Genomic DNA, 20,969 nt, shown 5'->3' on the forward strand with positions numbered 1-20,969 from the left:
CCCGATTAGCTGAGTGTATGGAGAATACATGTCATGAACTGCATTCGTAAAGTAGTAGATTAGGGCGAAGTGGAGTTAAAAATGCTATAATTTGTGGCACTCCAATGATTTATGTACATATCTGCTTTGCACATATTTAAAAATATTTTGAAAAATGTTTTATAGTTGCACCTTGCCAAGTTACCTTCATGACTATTTGTAAGATAATAAACATTATCTTTATTTTAATAAACATTTAAATAAACATCTTTATTTAAATAAACATTTTTCATATTACCACATGCTCTGATTCAAATTTCTAAGCTTTTTCATAGTAGTTGGGGTAGTTCTTGAATTTCTAATATTCTTATAATAGATCTTTTTAAGATTATTTATTATGTATACAGTGTTCTGCCTGCTTGTGCATCTGCACACAAGAAGAGATCTCATTATAGATGGTTGTGAGCCACTATGTGATGGCTGGGAATTGAACTCAGGACTTTGAAAGAGCAGCCAGTGTTATGAACCTTTGAGCCATCCTTCCAGCCCCTTATAATAGATTTGTGACTTAACTTTTGAGAAGAAACACGGGTAAATGATGATATAGGTTACTATATTGCTATAATTTCTTAATGGCTTCATTAGAATAACCTAATTTTGAAACTATCAAACAGTTAATTCTCTTTGTTCTTTGTGACTTAGTTCTATTCTTCATTTACATCAATATCCTGCTATATTTAAAGATATTAATTTAAATCCCTAGATGACTTCTTTGAAGGACATATGAGAAAGTTTCTGAATTTTTAAAAACTCTTTCACAACTGAGGTTTTAATGGCTGAGAAGTAGACTATATCGACATTTCAGTTCTTAACACGAGTATCCAGACTTTGAAGTCACCCATTGTGTTCACATGGCCAAATGAAGTGCCACGTGTTGTCTCTTTGAACTATTCCGGTTACATTCCTGCCCCAAGTTTGACAAGTTTTCCTTAAGACCTCACATACAATCACATAGTCCTAATCCTCAATTCCACTGACCCACAATTTTATGCCACATACAGTACATAGTCAAAAATTCCATCTTTTGTAGCAAATTGTCACCGTTGTTAGGAAAATGGATTACCATGGCCAGAGACATTATACTTCTGACAAGGCAAGGGCCAAGGAGTGATTTTTTTTATGCCTTCATTAGATTAATTATTTGAGGGATGTGCTATTGGTCTCCTGGTATGAACATACATTTTCACCCTTTATATTCGCTATGCTGTTACTGATACATTAATATGAACATCAGCGGTTTCCTTTTGACAGGAGTCTAATTTGTATATTCATAAATTATATTTTCTGATCTGCTCAGAAATCTTGTAAGGAGGGGTTTTCTTAAAATTTTACACCCTAGAGCATTTTGAGTTCTGGGTATCCCTGCTCTGTATAAGTTCTGTATGTTTTAATTTTATTAATTGATTTTATTTCCTCTCATTTTCTTAATTTGTAGTGATTCTTATTAAAAGTGATTAGTCATCCTGAATTGATCACCACTATTATTTATCTTCCCTAATAATTTCCATGTTCTTGAATTTTATTCTTGCCTTCTGGGAAATTTCCTTAATTTTATCTTTCAGGTCATCTTTTGTAACTTTAGCTTACTTAAGCATCTTTTCATACCTAATTAATTTCTAATTAAGTTCTCATACATCTTTACTGTCCCCTACCTCCCTACTTTTCTTCTTTTTTTTTATTTTTGAAAGTAGATTCGATTTCATACTCTATATCCTCATTATAGGTTCTCATCCCTCTACTCCTCCAAGTTCAACCCTCTATCCTCTCTGAATCCGCTCTTTCTGCCTGTCATTGGAAAGGAACAGGCTTCCAAGAAGCAACAACCAAACATGACAGAATAAAACATAGTAAGGTAAAGTAAAACTATTGTATTGAAGTTGGACAAGGCAACCCCAAAGAAGGGGAAGAGTCCCAAGAAAAGTCACAAGAGTCAGAGCTCCACTTGTTCTCACACTCAGGAGTCCCGTACAATGAATACACTAAGCTAAAATCTACAAACTCATGCAGAGAACCCGGTGCAGGCTGACAAAGGCCGTGTGCTTGCTGCTTCAGTCTCTGTGAGCTCATATGCACCTTTTTTTTTTTTTTCAATGGAGTTTATTCAGGAACCTTGAACAATCCTCTGACCGTGGGGAAAGCCAGCCCACAGCTTAAATAGCCTCTGGGTAGCCAATCCAGGCGTGCCATGTGGGCAATGCAGATAGGTCCACAAACATGGAAGCAAGCCAGATCCTCAGCCTTAGCCAAATGTGGAATTGTTCGTGACAGAGAGCACTCACCATCGGGAAGGCGGAAGGCGGAAACCAGCTCTATCTTTAAGGCGCGGCATTACGCAGCTCTCTGCAGTTCCCCCTTTTTGTTTTAGATGCATCAGGCAAGAGTAGAGGTCTTAGTTGATTCAGGAGGTCCTGTTCTGCTGGTGTCATCCATTCCCTGTGGCTCACCAGTCTTCTGCCTTTTCTTCTGCCACATTCCCTGAGCTCTGATAAAAGGGAACTTCATAGAGGCCTCCAATTTAGACTTTCTGTGTTAGGTGCAGCTGTGAGGTTTTGCATCTATTCCCATTTTCTGCTAAAGCAAGCTTGTCTGATTATGACTGAATAGGGCACTGATAAAAAAGTATCATTAGGAGTCATTTTATTGGTAACTTTTTTTTTTTTAGACCAGTTGTGTTTGGTTTTACTTTATGTCTCTGGACTATCTAGTCTCTGGTTGTTGGTAACCAAAACAGTGTCTGGTATGGGTTCCTTCTTGTGGAGTAGATCTTAAATCAAATCAGTCATGGGTTGGCTACACCCACAAATTCTGTGCCACCATTACCCTAACATTTCCTGAGGACAGACAGAGTGTAGGTCAAAGGATTTTTGGCTGTGCTGCTGTTCCTTTCTTTTGTGGTAGACCGAAAACCACATTTCTGCACCAAAGACATTAGAATGTAGGGTGAAGGCTCCATGGAAGCTCCAGCTTTGTTTCTCTATGTTTAATGAGTTATGCGGGTGTAACCCTTTGTAACAGAGCCCCACTGTAAGCTACGGAGAGCAGCCTTTATCTTAGCAACAATCTGGTTGTTTGGGGGATATCCTTGTGGCCTCCACCCTTGGCCAACAACTCAATTGAATGCAACCCAGTCCTACCACTAGATGACCAGTTGAGACTCAATATACTCTATCCTTTACAATTTGTTACTTTATGGTTACATTAAAACACTTTTATCATCAGAATAGCTAAGATAAAAACTCAAGTAACAACACATGCTGGAGAGGATGTGGGGAAAGAGGAACCCTCCTCTATTGCTGGTGGGAATTTAAACTGGTACAACCACTTTTGAAATCAATGTGGCGCTATCTCAGAAAATTAGGAATAGTGCTTCCTCAAAGTACAGCTATACCAGCTGTCTGGAAGATGCTCGACTACACAACAAGGACATGTGTTCAGCCATGTTCATAGCAACTCTATTTGTAATAGCCAGAACCTGGAAACAGCCCAGATGTCCCTCAACCAAAAAATGGATACAGAAATTGTGATACATTTACACAAGGAATACTACTCAGCTATTAAAAACAAGGAAATCATGAAATTTGCAGGCAAATGGATGGAACTACAAAAGATCATTCTGAGTGAGGTAACCCAGAAGCAGAAAGAGATAAGTGGTATATACTCAATTATACCACTTTAATTTAAATTGAATTATTTAAATTCAATTCCTGATAATCTTTTAAGCATGTATGTATGCATGTATCTGTCTGTCAATCTATCTAACGATGTATCTATCTATATCTATCTATGTATCTTTCTGTCTGTTATCTATTTATCTATCTATCTATCTATCTATCTATCTATGTAATTTTATTTTATGTGCATTGTTGTTTGTCTGCATGCATGTCTGTATTAGGATTTCAAATCCTGGAGTTTTAGACAGTTGTGAGTGCCATGTGAGTGCCATGTGGATATTAAACATATAATATAGGATAAACATACTAAATTCTATACTTCTAAAGAAGTTAAACAACAAGGAGGATGCTAGGGAAGATGCACATACAGAAGGGAAAATAGGATAGACATTTAAAGTGGGAGAAGACAAGGGACAGTACAGAGCCTGTCACAGATAGCCTCTGAAACACTACTGATTGAGGTATAGAAGCAGAGGCTGAGACTCATAGCCAGACTTTGGAAAGAGTGTAGGGCACCTTATGGAAGAAGGGGGAGATAGAAAGACCTGGAGGGGACAGGAGTTCCACAAGGAGACTAACAAGATTAAACAAAAACAAAACAAACAAACAACAACAACAACAACAACAAAACCTTGGCTCAGAGGTCCTGGAAGAGACTGATACCTTAACCAAGGACCATGCATGACCTAAAAGTCCTGCATATATGTAGCCCCTAGACTCAGTCTCCAAGTGGATTCCCTAGTAAGGTAAGCAGAGGCTGTCTCTGGCATGAACTCAGTGGCAGGCTCCCTGTTAACCTCCCCCTGGGGAGTGCAGCCTTGCTAGTCCACAAAGGAAGATGATACAGCCAATCCTGATGAGACCTGGTAGGCTAGGGTCAGACAGAAGGGAAGGACAACCTCCATTATCAATGGACTAGGGTAGGGGCATAGGTGGAGAAGAGGAAGTGAGGGTGGGATTGGGAGGAGATGAGGGAAGGGGCCACAGCTGCAATACAAAGTGAATAAAAAATAAAAATATTATCAGATTCGAACACATATAGATTTATCTTGGAACTACATCCTCTTTGAAAAGTCAGCGTACCATGAGAATAAATTGTTTAATTAAAATGCTTGTAAATGTGTTTCTCTTTCTTAGTAATCCTGTACCACGAACTATTTCCTCTATTTCTACTATAAGTGCTTCGCCCTGATGGTGGAAGAGGGAGTCAGAATGTCCACCCACACTCACACTCCTGAGTAAGCTATGTGTGCAGATGTCCTTTGTGTCACCTGATTGACCACGCATTTTCCTGGACAAGAAGGACTGAAGACAGTGTAGCACATTGAGCCTCAAGTAATCACTGTAAATTACAATTTTTTGCTATGTGTATTAGTTACTTTTCTGTTGCCGTGATAACATATCATGGTCAAGCAACTTACAAAAGATGGTTTATTTGGGCTTACTCAAAGTCTGTAACAGCTAGGCCAGGGCAAAAGCAGACAGAAGGCAGCAGGCTGGGGTGGAAAGCAAAGAGCTGGTATCTAGAAGTTCAATCAGAAAAAGAAAGACCACCTGGAAGTGACAGTTCAACTTTCAAAGCCTAACACTAGTGGCATATTTCCTCCAGCAAGGCGACACCTGTTAGATCTCCCCAACCAGGGCCATCAAAGGGGGATCAAGAAACCAAGTGCCGGAAACTATGGACAACATTGCTCATTCAAAGGACTATGGTATGATCAATAAATGTCGCAAGAACAGGAAGGGGCACTGCCACTACAGCTACGTCTACAGGTAAGTGTTCCAAAGATTCTACCAGCTCTGACTCTTCTTCCTCCTCAGCTGCTGCCTCACTGAGGAAGCATTAGGGAGAATGACTTTTCTAAGGCCTTCGCTGGGTTTGTTGGGGTTCCTATATCAGGTTTGGAAGCACATAAATTTTGATTATGTTTGATGCATCTATCTGAATGTATGTGAAATATTGTAGATACAGCGATAATAGCTTTCTTTAAATATTTACATAGGTGAAATGAACAAAGTGGGTTGATTTAAAGAGGATGATTGGACTTAAGCATTTGTGTAAATAGTGGTGCTCAAATATATTTGATCAGAGTCAAATCTTTTCCTCTCCACATATAATGAACAGACAAATGTGCTCCTTCAATTTAGACTAAAACAATGAAGGGAGACATATTAACAGACACCTCTAAAGTGCATCAGCTGTGGTGCACTATATAATGAACAGACAAATGTGCTCCTTCAATTTAGACTAAAACAATGAAGGGAGACATATTAACAGACACCTCTAAAGTGCATCAGCTGTGGTGCCTACTGAGGAACTTAATGACAGGCAATGAACTACTTTGACCTGTGAAGTAACGAAAGTGGAAGGTTAAATGTAAATCTCCACCTCTTCTCTCCTCCACATCTTTACTCTCATCCCTGGCTCTTAACACACCCAGGCTTTTGCCCCTCCTCACTCTCTGCCACTATCCTCAGGAGTGTAATCAGATCTTGATGGAACACCCTGCTCCCTCCTCTGGATCTTCTCAGCCTCTGTCTCCAGCCCATCTACATTCTTAAATGTCAGTTCTCCATACCTTGAAACCTCTTTTACCTGGAACCCCGGGTGGTCACTTATCAGGATCCCAGAATAATTCCTTACCAAGCAACATAGAGCCTCATGCTCTCCTAAGAACTGGAGAGAACAACAGAAAAAACACCCTCCCAGCACAGGTCAGACCAGACACTGGCACCTTCAGTTACACGCTTCCCAAACCTAGATGCTTAGAGGCAGCAAAATACATAACAGCGAGGGTGCTAAATCTCCACTGGAGCCCAGCAACCCTACCACACAGAACCTGAGAATTAAAACGTAGCTAACGGGCAAAACAAAGACCTCGAGGTAGACTGGCATAAACAATGGAAATTTAATATTTTTTTAAAACCACAGTTCATTGCTGGGTGTCACATGCCTGGAATCTCAGCACTAGGGAAGCCAAAGGCAGGCGGATTTCTGTGAGTTCAAAGCTAGCCTGGTTTTTGAAAAGAGACCAGGGAGCCAAGCCTACATAGAGCAACCCTGTCTTGAAACAACAATGCGCTTCCTCGATGCTGCTCGTTGATCAAGTACAGCTTCAAACAAAACTCAAGAACAGGTTTCAGGATAGCTATGAGTATAGAAGAGTATGCTACTGCAATAAATAGATAATTATGTTATCTTCTGTGATCTGAATGTTGACGGCATTGAGATGCTTATATTGAAATCTTAATATAGAGTCAGAATTCTTAAAGACAGCATATCTGAAAGGTCATTGCATCAGAAGTTGGAGCTTCATGAACTTATTTTGTGCTTTCACTGAAGATGCCATAGGAGCTTTCTTGTCTTCCCATCATGTAAGACATAAGTATAAGATATTTCTCATGAACCTAGAAGTAAGTTCTTCCTTGGTAACAAACCTGTGTTTGACATAGGGCTTCTCAGATCTGTCAGAACCAAAGTTAAACCTTGCTAGAAGCCACTCAGTCCATCATCTTTTATTTTAGGAGCAGTCACATCATTTTCTTTTTATTTTCTTTCCCTTTTTATTTTTATTTTTATATTAATTACAGTTTATTCACTTTGTATCCCAGCTGTATCCTCCTCCTTCATTCCCTCCCAATCCAACCCTTTCTCCCTCTTCTCCTCCCATGACCCTCCCCAAGTCCACTGATAGGGGAGGTGCTCCTCCCCTTCCATCTGACCCTAGCCTATCAGGTCTCATCAGGACTAGCTGCATTGTCTTCCACTGTGGCCTGGAAAGGCTGTTCCCCCATCAGGGGCAAGTGATCAAAGAGCCAGCCACTGATCTCAAGATATACTATAGAGCAACAGTAATAAAAACTGCATGGTACTGGCATAGAAACAGAATGGTGGATCAATGAAATTGAATAGAAGACCCAGAAATAAGCCCACGTACCAATGGATACTTGATTTTTGACAAAGAAACCAAAACTGTGCAATAGAAAAAACAAAACAAAACAAAACAAACAACAACAACAACAACAACAAAAAACGGCACCTTCAACAAATGGTGCTGGTCTAACTGGATTTCTACCTGTATAAAAATGCAAATAGATCCATATTTATCACCTTGCACAAAACTAAAGTCCAAGTGGATCAAAGACCTCAACGGAAAACCAGACACACTAAATCTGTTAGAAGAAAAAGTGGGGAAGAGCCTTGACCTCATTGGCACAGGAGACAGCTTCCTGAACAGAACACCAACAGCACAGGCTCTAAGAGCAACAATCAATAAATGGGACCTCATGAAACTGAAAAGCTTCTGTAAAGCAAAGGACACTGTTGTCAGAACAAAATGACAGCCTGCAGACTGGGAAAGGATCTTCAGCAACCCTATATCTGACAGAAGGCTAATATCCAGAATATATAAAGAATTCCAGAAATTAAAAAGCAATAAATCAAGTAAAATATAATAAATTTGTTATAGCTTATTAAGACAGAATAACAAATGAAATGAGATATACATTTAGTGTTTTGTTATTCACATAACATGTTTGAAATCATGTTTGATTTCTCTTTCTAAAGAGAATGTGATTATGAAAATATAACTTCATTTTTCATAAAAAGATCTGGAAAAGCTGATAAACTCTTGTGGTAGTGATTAAAAGTATTAATATTACTGAATATATTATGGAAGCAAATTACTTAAATGGAATTATTGTTATTTGAAAAATATTTTATTTATTTCATTAATATTTTCACTTGTAAATAGAAACTGCTATTTTAAAAACGTGAAGCAAACTGTCAAATCTCCAGTACAGGACTTCTGTGGACAAACATGCAAACACATGGTGCTGTTAATTGCTGGAAGCCTCATGCAGCATATGTTTTTACAAGCACTCAGTGCAGGTACCAGGACTCACTCTTAACACAAATTCTTCTTTCCTAAGACATATAGTTTATTTTATTCTGATGTATTCTATGTCTTGAATAAATCTACTTTTTGTTGAATTTTTGGAACCCGTTATAGCCTAGGTAACTTTTTCTTTTCTTTTTTTTTTTTTTTCAATGCAGTTTATTCAGGAACCTTGAACAATCCTCGGACCCTGGGGAAAGCCAGCCCACAGCTTAAATAGCCTCTGGGTAGCCAACCCCAGCGTGCCATGTGGGCAATGCAGATAGGTCCACATACATGGAAGCAAGCCAGATCCTCAGCCTTAGCCAAATGTGGAGTTGTTCCTGACAGAGAGCACTCACCATCGGGAAGGTGGAAGGCGGAAACCAGCTCCTTCTTTAAGGCATAGCATTCCGCAGCTCTCTACAGTTCCCCCTTTTTGTTTTAGACGCATCAGGCAAGAGTAGAGGTCTGATCTCTGATATTAGAAATAAATTGGGACTTTGTACCAATGTTCATTTAGGTGTCATCCACCCAAAGAGCATCAGACCCGTCTGATACCTTTTTCTCAGAGGCGGGACCTGGGGCATCAACCCGCATGCAATCAGACATGCTCTTCTCTGGGTCCAAAGCGGCTGACCCTGAGTGCAGTGCTTAGCCTCGCATCCTGAGCATAACATTTTAGCTTTTTATGGTAGCCAACCATGCTTGGGGAGACTGTCCTGCTTCAATGGCTGTAAAGGCCTGAATGATCATGGCTGCATCACACTGTTGTGAGACTCTAATCTTGCATATACACCACAGGCAAACCAAGGAGACCAACACCAGAAGGCCTGCTAACGCTCCCATGCCTGCCCATTCCTTCAGATGATTCATGGCTGCAGCAATCCATGGTGATAATCCTGTGGCTAGTCCTGTGTCCACTCTGGTAGAATTTACTGTGATAATGGCCACTCTCAGCTGCTCCATCGTAGTATCGAATTCTCCAGTCCAATTACCTAAAATATAGCTAGACAATTGTTTAGACAGATTTGCAGCACAGGAAAAATTCTCATGTTATATGCTAGTGACAAAGTCCAGCATACTTTCATTGATAGTCAGGTTGAGCGATTTGCCATAGGGTATCAATTTGCTCCTGCATGAGGTCAATCCTCTGATTGAACACCATCAAGCCTCCTTTTAGTTGAGCATTAATTCCTTTTTGTACATCTAAGGCATGAGCTACATTGGCTAAAAGATTATTCAGGGTCTTTTTCTTAAAACAACAAAAAAGTATCTTGAATTCCCTATCAAGCTCTCTTGCATTTCATTCAGATGGCAAAAGCAGTTGAGTTCTATCTTTTACTAACTTTTATTTCACCCTCCATAAACTGCATTTTCTGACTTCAAAGGCACAAAAGTTGTTTTTTCTTTCCCAACTTTTTTTTTCTTTTCTTTTTAGGATATCAGGTTGCAGAACCAAGCATTTTACCTTAAATGCACATTAAAGCCCATTTAATACCTCAGAATATAAATGTCCAGATTTGGTAATTCTCAATAACAAAATGTTTATATAAGCATATGAAATATTGAGGGCTGAGAAAGACTCCCCATGTTATACAGACTTCATCTCTGGATGTGGCCAGACTCTCCCATGTTATATAGATGGGAACCTTAGATGTTACCCAGTATTAGTGCCTTAGATTTTAGTAGGTTTCATTTAGGGCAGCCTTACTCTAGATAAATCTTGCCAGGGAAATAAATACACTTTGATTTATGAAGGTTCATATGCCATTTTTATTAGCGTTTCAGCCTTGTGGTCAGATGTATTTTTATAATAGGGACAAGGATTCCCAATAACCTGCCATCTGGAACAGCGGGCTTATCTACTCTTCTGCGGATGTCTGGACATTTCAGTTAATATCTTGCCCTGACAATACTGCTGTACCAAATGCAGCTCACAGGGAGCAAGAATGCAGTTCACAAGAAATGGAGTCAATAAAATCGGCCAATATTCAGTGTTTGTGCAAGTTTAGACTGGAAAAGTAAATGATCTTTAAACATTTTTTATTAAGCTGTTTTTTTTGTTTTTTTTTTTTTTAGTATGTCTGGGATAAAAAAGAAGTTTTCCTGATTTTGTAGATCCATGAATTTATTGGCTATGCCATTTATTCATTTTATAAACAATAATGCTCTCATTGGTATTTCTGTAGCAGACTGCTTTTTGATTATTTTTTATTATCTTGAGTAAAAGACCATCTGTAACTTCAAGTACTTAAATTATCCCAAAGTGAAGTGATTTCCTGACTGTATGTACACATTTAAACTATATTTGTATTTACATAGTATTAATTTGAATAGAACTATTTAGTTTACAGTATGGGAAGATGGCTCAGTGAGTAAAGCATTTGCTGTACAAGACTGAGTACTGGATATTAACTATGAATAATAATAGTAATAAGCAACACATATTAAGATACTTTATATGAATTTAAAAGAGATTGTTTTAAGCTATTTTCTGTAGCCAAATGACAAAGACAACGATGATTGCTAAATCTGATCATAATATCCTATATCACATGAGAAATATGTGTTATTGCCAGAATCTAATTTCTGCTTCCCTGATGTAAAATTACTAGATTGAAATCCTTTTCTTTTTTATTGATAATTCTTTTGTCAGTAAATCAGGAAAAGAATGACTAGAGGTAAGTCTAATCCAAGGAATCATACTATAAGGGTTGCTTACAAATGTGCTCTGGAAAGCTGGAAGCACAGAGAGCTATGAATGATCACGGCAATTTGCTCCAGAACCTGCCGTCGACACAGACAATTGATCTGTTGGGTATTTGAGTTGTCTGGCACTGTGGGAAGAGCAGCTCCAGTGAGTGGAAAACAGGGTCGTTCTCCCCTGAGGAGCAGAACCTGGGAGGCCTCATCGCTTCCACGGTCTTAGACATGGGAGAGATATTTCTCTCTACCCCTTTCTCCTTCTCTTTTACAAACTTCTGCCCAGCATTTCCTGCAGAAAGGCAGCTCAGAAGATCATGCTGAGTGTTTGTTACTGACAAAGAGTTAATTATTTCAAATTTCTGTTATAAAATGGGAAATCAACAATTATATTTCAATTCCAAACTTGCTGAAACCAGACAATGAACATCCAAGAACCTTCCTACTATTTGACTGGGAGAAGAAAACAAACAAACACACAAATCCCCAAAACTGAATTTCATCACTAACTTTTCTAGTCAGCTAACAAAGTTTAAAAAGGAAGAGTATATGTCAGAGTAATTGTGTGTGTATGTGTATGCCTGTGTATTGTGTGTATCTGTTTGTGTGATGTGTGCATGTAATGTACCTGCAAGGGTATGTGAGCAGTCTGAGTATCCAGTGAGCTTCAAGTACCCGCCTGCCTACCTGCCTTTGTGTGAGAGCCAGTGTTACAGTGTGTGCTGCTACACTGGGCCTTTGACTTGGATTCTGAGCACAAGCTCAGGTCTCCATGCAAGCATGACAGGCGCTTTCCATTTGAACCATCTCCATTGCCCCAGAGTGACTTTGTATACACTATACATTCTGCCTTGGGTGAAGTCCTTAAAGATCACAAATACAAAGTGAATAAATTATAATAAATTAATCAATAAACTTGCTTGCTCTTTGTGTAGATATGAGACTTAGTGATTTGGGGGAAAATGGGAGGGAATCTAATTTGGAGGTGTGGGATAAAACTGGAGAAAAGAGAGTGAAGTAATGATAAGAATGTCTGAAATTTCATAAGGAATCTATAAAAATTCATATAAAACTTGTAAGTTGATGTAGAAGTGTGTTATATAGCTGACAATGATTGCTCCAGGAGCCAGAGACTGTCGTACAGAACTCCAGCACCGGGCATGAGAAGCCGCTTTAATTGTTGGTTGAATACCTCCAAGAGACCCCACGAGTACAGACTATTGCTATCAGCGTTGGCTTCCATCATAGTTGCAGGCAAGTTTTCCTTTCTTGACTCCATGTACTTCAGAGACGTGGCCCAGACCTGCCTGTGACCTGAAAGCCTTCTCTCTGAGGACAGCTCTCACACTACTGGAAGGAGCTGTGCAATCCTGTGAAGAGAAGCAACAACCTTACTACCCAACGAGGGTGTTTTTACATCCTTCTGAGGGCAGACCATCGGCTTCTAGGATCAGAGACAATGCCTCTTTTTCCCCAATAAACTGGGCATTGCGACTTGTCCCAGTTGAGTTTGTTTAATCATGTCACCCTTTTTTTCTGGAGACAACGGAGGAAGGAGACACAGTGATAACAGTTCTCTGTTCAGGGTCTACATTAAGCAACAGGCTTTTTGACAAAAGCATTTGCTAAGGTTGGAGGAAACACTTCAAAATGGATAAATTCTGAGAATCACAGGATATAGCTGCATGTAGTAAGTTACATTCTCCACTAGAAATCACTTTAGGAGAAATATTAATAAATCTATTTAAGTTCTGTGTACATTGTCAAAACATTGTAGCTAAAAGAAGATCTTGTGATAAAAGAGACATAATTAAGCATCAGAAGTATTTCTGGGTGGCACCATTTTATGTTTCAAGTAATGAAAGTATTTCCCCACATATTCAGACATTTATTAATTAATATGTATTAATAAAATTGTGCGTATAAAAATAACAAAGATACTTCAAATATATCCTTGATAAAATATAAGATAAGGATTGAATTTGTTCAATCAAGTCATGCTTTACATCTCGAGACCATTTAATGCCCAGGAGACACTGGGCAGAGGCTTAAGTGTGCCAATCACTTCCCACATGAGCATGGGAACCAGAGCTCAGATCATTATAACACTTACAAAAAGTTAATGTGGCCTAGCAACCACGTGTAATTTCAGCACCAGGAAAGCAGAAAGGGAAGTCCCAGTGTGCAGTGGTGAGCAGTAAAGCGATTCTGTTGAGCAAGAAAGGTTACGACTAAAAGTCAGGGCTGCCTCTGACCTCTACACACAGTTGTGATATATGTATGATGACGTTCACAATTGTGAATATGCATAGGAACATACATACACAGTTGTGACATATGTATGACCATGCTCACAAGTATGCACAGGAACACACACACAGTGGCCACACAATCATGAATTTTAACACATAGTTCATTATCATTACAAACAGGAGCTCCACAAGGAGAGCAACAGAACCAAGAAATCTGGGCACAGGGGTCTTTTCTGAGATTGATACTCCAACCAAGGACCATTCATGGATATAACCTAGAACCCCTGCTCAGATGTAGCCCATGGCAGCTCAGTGTCCAAGTGGGTACCCTAGCAAGGAGAACAGGGACTGTCTCTGACATGAACTCAGGGGCTGGCTCTTTGATCACCTCCCCATGTTGGGGGAGCAACCTTACCAGGCCACAGAGGAGGACAATGCAGCCAGTCCTGATGAGACCTGATAGGCCAGGGTCAGAAGGGGAGGAGGACCTCCCCTATCAGTGGACTTGGGGAAGGGGCATGGGAGGAGATGAGGGAGGGAAGGTGGGGGCTACACTGGGATATAAAGAAAAATAAACTATAATTAATAAAAAAAAAGTTAAGAGCCCACATGCACCATTTAATTTTCCTGACAATGATGGCTACACACATGTAACAGAAAAACTGTCCTACTTTGCTGTGGCCTCTCCTGCACACACTCACCTTTCCCTTTACACCATCCTAGGGAGGTTCTGAGAGGATCACAATTTTCTTTTGTTTCCGTGTGAATAAACACTGTTGCTCTATTTCCACAAGTTTATTTCTGTGCTCGTGAACCTTGACTGTTAGTTAACTCGGTGATTACCTTTTCTTCTGGCTTTAGGTAGTTTTGTTGTTGTTGTTGTTTTGTTTTTGTTTTCTTCACGCTGGGGATATTCCAGTGTTAACTGCGGTGTCTCTGCTGGTAATAATGTGAATTTTATTTATTTATTGTTCATTTTTGCCTGTGAAAGTGAAAACTAAAAGATGCCTTTTCTCTGGATATCCTTCAAGATGACCTCACATCCATTTCTATTGGTTTTTGAAACCATGCTTAGTGGGCATTAATATGCACATTGTTCTTCTCAGTCAGGTCGAAATGTCTTCTTCTGGCAACAGTGATCTATTTTCCTCTTTGTCTTATTAGTTCTTTGTCACTGAGCTGCTTCTTCTCTAAACCTTGATGGCTTTCTTTTTTAATTATCTCCTTTTTATTTTGCTGATTCATCTTTTTGTAAACTGAGGCAAAGGCATACCTTTCATGACTTCAATTCTTTAAAATTTGTTGATGTTTCTTTATAAATCAGGTTATGGGTAAGTGTGAAAAATGCTACATGCACCAAACATGCTGGCATAAGCTTTTAATTCCAGAACTGAGCAGACCTAGGCAAGCGAGTCTCTGTGAGTTTGAGGCCAACCTTGTCAACACAGCAAGCTTGGTGCCACCATGAGCAACATCATGGAACTTTGTATCAAGAAAAGAAGTTACATGTGTTATTGACAGTATTTCACCAAAGTTATTCTGATAATACCAAAGTAACAATTGGATAGATAACAGGATGCTTATTAATTTCATATAATTCTGTATTAATTAATCTACTTCTTATTTCTTCTGTGTGTTATTTTGTAATAATCAGTCATGGTTTTTATTTTACAGACATAAACGCATTTGCCATTCTTCCATAACTCTTATGCGAGGCTAAGCACTGCACTCAGGGTCAGCCACTTTGGACCCAGAGAAGAGCATGTCTGGTTGCATGCGGGTTGATGCCCCAGGTCCCGCCTCTGAGAAAAAGGTATCAGACGGGTCTGATGCTCTTTGGGTGGATGACACCTAAATGAACATCGGTACAAAGTCCCAATTTATTTCTAATTCAGAGATCAGACCTCTACTCTTGCCTGATGCGTCTAAAACAAAAAGGGGGAACTGTAAAGAGCTGCGGAATGCTATGCCTTAAAGATGGAGCTGGTTTCCGCCTTCCACCTTCCCGATGGTGAGTGCTCTCTGTCACGAACAATTCCCATTTGGCTAAGGCTGAGGATCTGGCTTGCTTCCATGTATGTGGACCTATCTGCATTGCCCACGTGGCACGCCTGGGTTGGCTACCCAGAGGCTATTTAAACTGTGGGCTGGCTTTCCCCAGGGTCCGAGGATTGTTCAAGGTTCCTGAATAAACTGCATTGAAAAAAAAAACAAAAACAAAAACAAAAACAACAAAAAAAAACAAACAAGTAGGCACAGTGGATTTGGTCTTCATTAAACTGCTCACATCAAAAAAAAAAAAAAAAAAAAAAAAAGAGTCTTAATTGGCTTGCCTGCCCTCAGAGTCAACGCACAGGTTTTCTGTTTGTAGCCATGGCATTGCGCTGTTACTAGAAGCTTAGTTTAAAATGTTACTTGTTACCTCAGATGATACTCTATCTGAACGTTATAACGTATGTTTTAGTCAAGTGCCGCAGTAAACTTTACACTTTGAATTTTTTTCTTTTTGTTCTTTAAAAGATATTTTCTGGGGTTATATAAGGTCAGCTGCAATAAGAGAGACCTATCCTGAGTACCTGGCCTGAATGTTTTGAGGTGGGAGTCGGGCCTGAGCTCACCTGTTCAGGCAGCTGATGTCAGCGGTGTCCTCTTCGCTTAGATTAGTGTCAGGGTAGTTTCTCCGTGCCTCTCTACAGATGGTGTGCTGGGTTTGTGCATGGTGTAGACAAAATTTACTCAAATGGAAACAACAAGCAGTGACCCAAAGTCCTCATGACACTTCAGTTCTAATGTTCCTCTCTCAGCTAATCAAGCTTGTTCTTTAGCCTCTGCAGTCCTGGCTGGTTCCAAGAGCTCTGAGATCCACTCCTGATATGAGAGGCCTGACACGAGGCAGTGTCACGGCTACAGCGTGGCTACAGGATGGCACACACAGCATGTCCCATGGTTCAGGATCTTATAGGAAATTCTGGGTAAAGAACAAATGGAGTTTTAAGTTCCCTGTTAGGGGTTATTTACAAATAAACAATATCATGTAGGCTGAGCAGGTTGTATTTATGTATTTATAAAATACATGTATATACATATATGTACTAAGAACAGTTACTGAGAAAGAGGCATATATTTTAAAGAGAACAAGGAGGAGTACATGGGACAATTTGGAGAGAGGGCAGGGAAAAGGGGTGGTTTAATTACATATATCTCAAAAATAAAAATGTTTCTATAATGAGGAATATTTTCATCTATGTTAAGGACTGGGATTATCTCGATTTTGGCTACCACCGACTGGAAAGCTACTTCGATGAATGGACATTGTAATATATGCATTTATTTGTACTTAGAATGAAGACTCAAACGTTCATTGTAGACTTCTTGTTCTATGTATGTGAAAACACTAGATACTGAAATCTTAGATATCACATATTGTTACAATATCAAAACAGTTTCTTTCCTAAGTCAAACAAGTAATTCCTAATATTTAAATCTAGTCCATATAACCAAAGAATTTCCATGCTTCATATTAATGGGTCAAATACTCTAAAGAAGATAAATAATAAATGATTATTAATAAATAATAAATATACCTCTAATGAAAATATTTGCTTTTAGTAATTGTTGCTATAGTAAATATACCATATATAGTAAATATATCATTAGTAATTTTTCTTCAGAGTCAATTTTATTTCCAGGTCCTCTGTTAAAATTTCTAAGCCATTCTAATTTTCTCTCAGCCTTAGAAAAATCTCACAGGTGAGTAAATTTTAATAAGCACAATTAGCACGTTGTCTAGGTGTCGCTGATTACCCCGCACAGTTAGCTGTGTAAATGTCATACGTATGCATTAAAAACAAACCGTGGTCACAAGAAAAAGGGTGAAGTAGAAGGATTCACCACCAGCATTTTATCAACCTTACTTTTCTAGAATCTTATAACCTCTTCAAATTTTTCAAATAAAAAAAATCAGTTATTAATTACTTTTTTTTTTTCTTCAAGGCTTTCCCTCTGTAAATTAGCTTTAGGGCCAGACTGGGTAGTGTGGATTTCAAGCGTAGTGTTAAGTGATGAAAATTAATTAACTATCTTATATTTGGTTTCTATAACTATGTACTGAAAATTTGAAAACCATGTCAGCACTTTAATACTTTTTAACATAATAGTTCTAAACACACAATTCTGTAATTACCTTTAAATTAGGCTGTGAATATTAGGGTTTTAATACAGTGCCAGGAAGAAAAATGTCCTGTGAAATCAGCCTTCTCTGTAGTTAGGTGTGTGAACTACACTAACAGTTCCAACTGTGCAACTCTCCAGATCAAAGTTATGGCATCATCCTGGCTGGTAAAAGCCCTGGGCTGGTGTCTCCAGTCCTCACAGTGGCTGTGTTTCCTGACTACAGCAACCCAGCACTTCCCCTTCCCTTCCTCACCTTCCCAAACCTGAATTATCTACCGTCTTCTCCTTACTGTAACACTGATGACCATGATTGTGACGCTCACATATAATCCTGGTTTTCATCCTTTCAAGACTACATCTCATTAGTGCCTATGTATGCAATCACATTGTAAAACTAACTGAGGTTTGCTTTGTTACAGACTTGTTATTGTCTACTATTCATTCATCAGTGGCTGTCTTGGTACAGCTAGAGACTAACTGGACATCACCCGAGAAGTTTCAGCTGTAGAAATACCCAGGGAGAACTGTTCTCCAGTAATGGGCAAATTTGAGGCAAAATTTATTGAATTTGTTAATAAAGTTCTCAAAAATATATTTATTCATAATTTATTAAGTAGCTTAATTGTTACTGTTGGAAAAGTAAAGCTGATGGGGTGAAGATGCACACACTCCTAAACGCAAATGCTGCACCTTCACCTGCTCAGCCTGTTCCTGAACCCAAGGACTCAGGCTGTGCGGTCATTCTACTTCAAGCCTTCTCTCCATGGAATCACAGCCCTTAGGAAATACAGGTGGATGCAAGGGCTTCCAAAACTCACTGTCTACTTGTGGTTGTAACATGCGGGCTCTATTGAGGTACTGAACTCTACATAGGGCCCGCTACCTTGACCTATGTGTGATCACCCCCATAATTACATTGTCTCCTCCTCGAAGATTCAATTCCATCCACTGGCAAACTTGGCACAGCATCTGCATCTTCCCTCACAGTAAGAGCAAGCTCTCCTTTCACAGAATATGCCATCCATTACTCTTCTCTGTTTAATAGGTTACCTATCTTTATATACTAGCTAGATTCAGCTTCTATTCCACTATTGTTGTTGTTGCTGTTTTTACCTGTTGCAATAAGAGATTTTTTAAAGGGACCACATATGCCTGGGTGTGTAAGGTAGGAACATACGTGTTTTACTCATGGCAAATAACCACTGAATCAGCACCCAAGTCACGACACTCAGAAACAAGTCACCTGGAAAGACTGAAACTTACAGTAGCTACATGCCACCCTGTGCATTAAAGTCATTTGTAAAGAGAAGAATTTAGTTGCCATGAGAGTAAAGGGTGGCAACCAACAGGGTGGATGTAAAGCTTATTGCATGCCAAACCTAAGAGTCTGTCAAACTTTAGATTAATTAAATCAACTATGGTACTCTGAAAATGGGTGAGCACTGACTAAGACAACAGCCAAACTTCTCAATCTCTTATCAACTTGCTGATCTAATAATATATATTCACTTGTGACTGGAAATCCGTAATGTTTTCTCATGGAGTGGACAGCTACTGTGTTCGTCTGAGTATGTGGCGGAAGAAGGTGAGTTACCTACTACGGCTCAGGTAGTAATCTGTCCAGCCTGCCATGACATGCCCTCTCTGCTACTCACCGAAAACATGTGTGAGCCAAGCGAGAAGCTCACTCTGTCTAAAGATTCTACAAGACCTGAGTTCACATGTTCTATTACTTTAAGAGACAGAGACGTGTCTGTTTTCCTCTCTAGGAATGCTTTAAAATGTATTTAAATATTACAGGAGTTTTACTACAATGATTTAATGGAAAATGTTATTTTCAAGTTAAATATGGATAAAGGTTTCCTTAAATTAAAAGTTAAGTTCATTTATTCATCTATTACACTATAACCTAGAACTACATCAAAGTTGCCTAGAGCCCTAGGTAAAAATAACATGTTTTACATACAGAATCATTAACATGTTATGCAACATGTAAGTCTCATTGCATAAATGTTATTTCAATCAAAATCATACAGTTATGAAAATTTAAGGATTCAGTAAATACCTATAAAGCTGCTATTTCAGGGCTCTCTTAAATATATTTATTGTTTTACTCACTTCTTCTCATGTACTACTTACAGAAAATAAAATCAAGCTGTAGAAAATAAAATGCTAAATATAGATTTATTTAACAGGTACCATTATGTCAGAAATGTATTTAAGCTCTTGTCTCTAAGCAAGACCATATAGAAAATATCAAAATAAAATATTTAAATGTGTCTCTGGTATGTAAATCATCAAGAATTCTTCTCTTAATGGAATTGTAGCTAAAAGACTTAAAATGTAATAAGGGTTTGTCTTTATGAATGGAATTTGTCAGACACACGTATGTCACATATGTACAACATACTTGATATGGTATTTTATACATGTATGTACATATATACTCATTTAATCAGATGAAAGAAGCCCCATGCTAGTTTTATCTTCTAGGAGATTAGCTATTCTCACATATCCTAGGTGAAGTGTTTACCATTCTTTTCTCTAAACACAGAATCAATTCAGTGGAAGCAGCTTGTTGAAATTCTCTTCACACCATCAGACAAGAGTGAAAAGTATGGAAACTAATAGGATAGATGAACAGATGTTCAAAGAATTGCTCTTCCTTATGTAGTCTCATTTTAACTTCAGCCACTGCATATAAGTCAGTAATTTAAAGACATATTTAAAATTATAATGTCCCCATAGCAATCAATAAAGACTTAATTAAGCTGAAAAACCAGAAAACATAATGATAGCAGAAGAGTCATTCATTTCTTTGGCATGCACCACCTATTATTTAGGTAATACTTTTAAGAAAATCAAATGTACCTTCGAAGATTGTAGCTATGCAAGTTATAGATAGAGTACCTTCCTGGCATGCATGAGTTTTTATATTAAATTCCCAGCACTCACTCACCCAATAAATAAATAAATAAAATGGTACCTTTGAGAAAAAGCAAGAGTGCAGACTACATAAATTTGAAATTTTCTGAAATACTTTGACCTTGTTAATTTTATAATTAATTAAAACCAATTTTACATAAAGCAGAACAAACACAAACATCTGATTTTTTAATTTTTGAGACAGGGTTTCTCTGTCTAGCCCTAGCTGTCCTGAAATGCACTCCATAGAGCAAGCTCGGCTCAAGCTAAGAGAACTCTGACTCCCCAAGGCTGGGATTACAGACCTGCATCACTCTGCCACCCCC

This window comes from Meriones unguiculatus, chromosome 2, assembly GCF_030254825.1.
Source record: "Meriones unguiculatus strain TT.TT164.6M chromosome 2, Bangor_MerUng_6.1, whole genome shotgun sequence".
Taxonomy (NCBI): Eukaryota; Metazoa; Chordata; class Mammalia; order Rodentia; family Muridae; genus Meriones; species Meriones unguiculatus.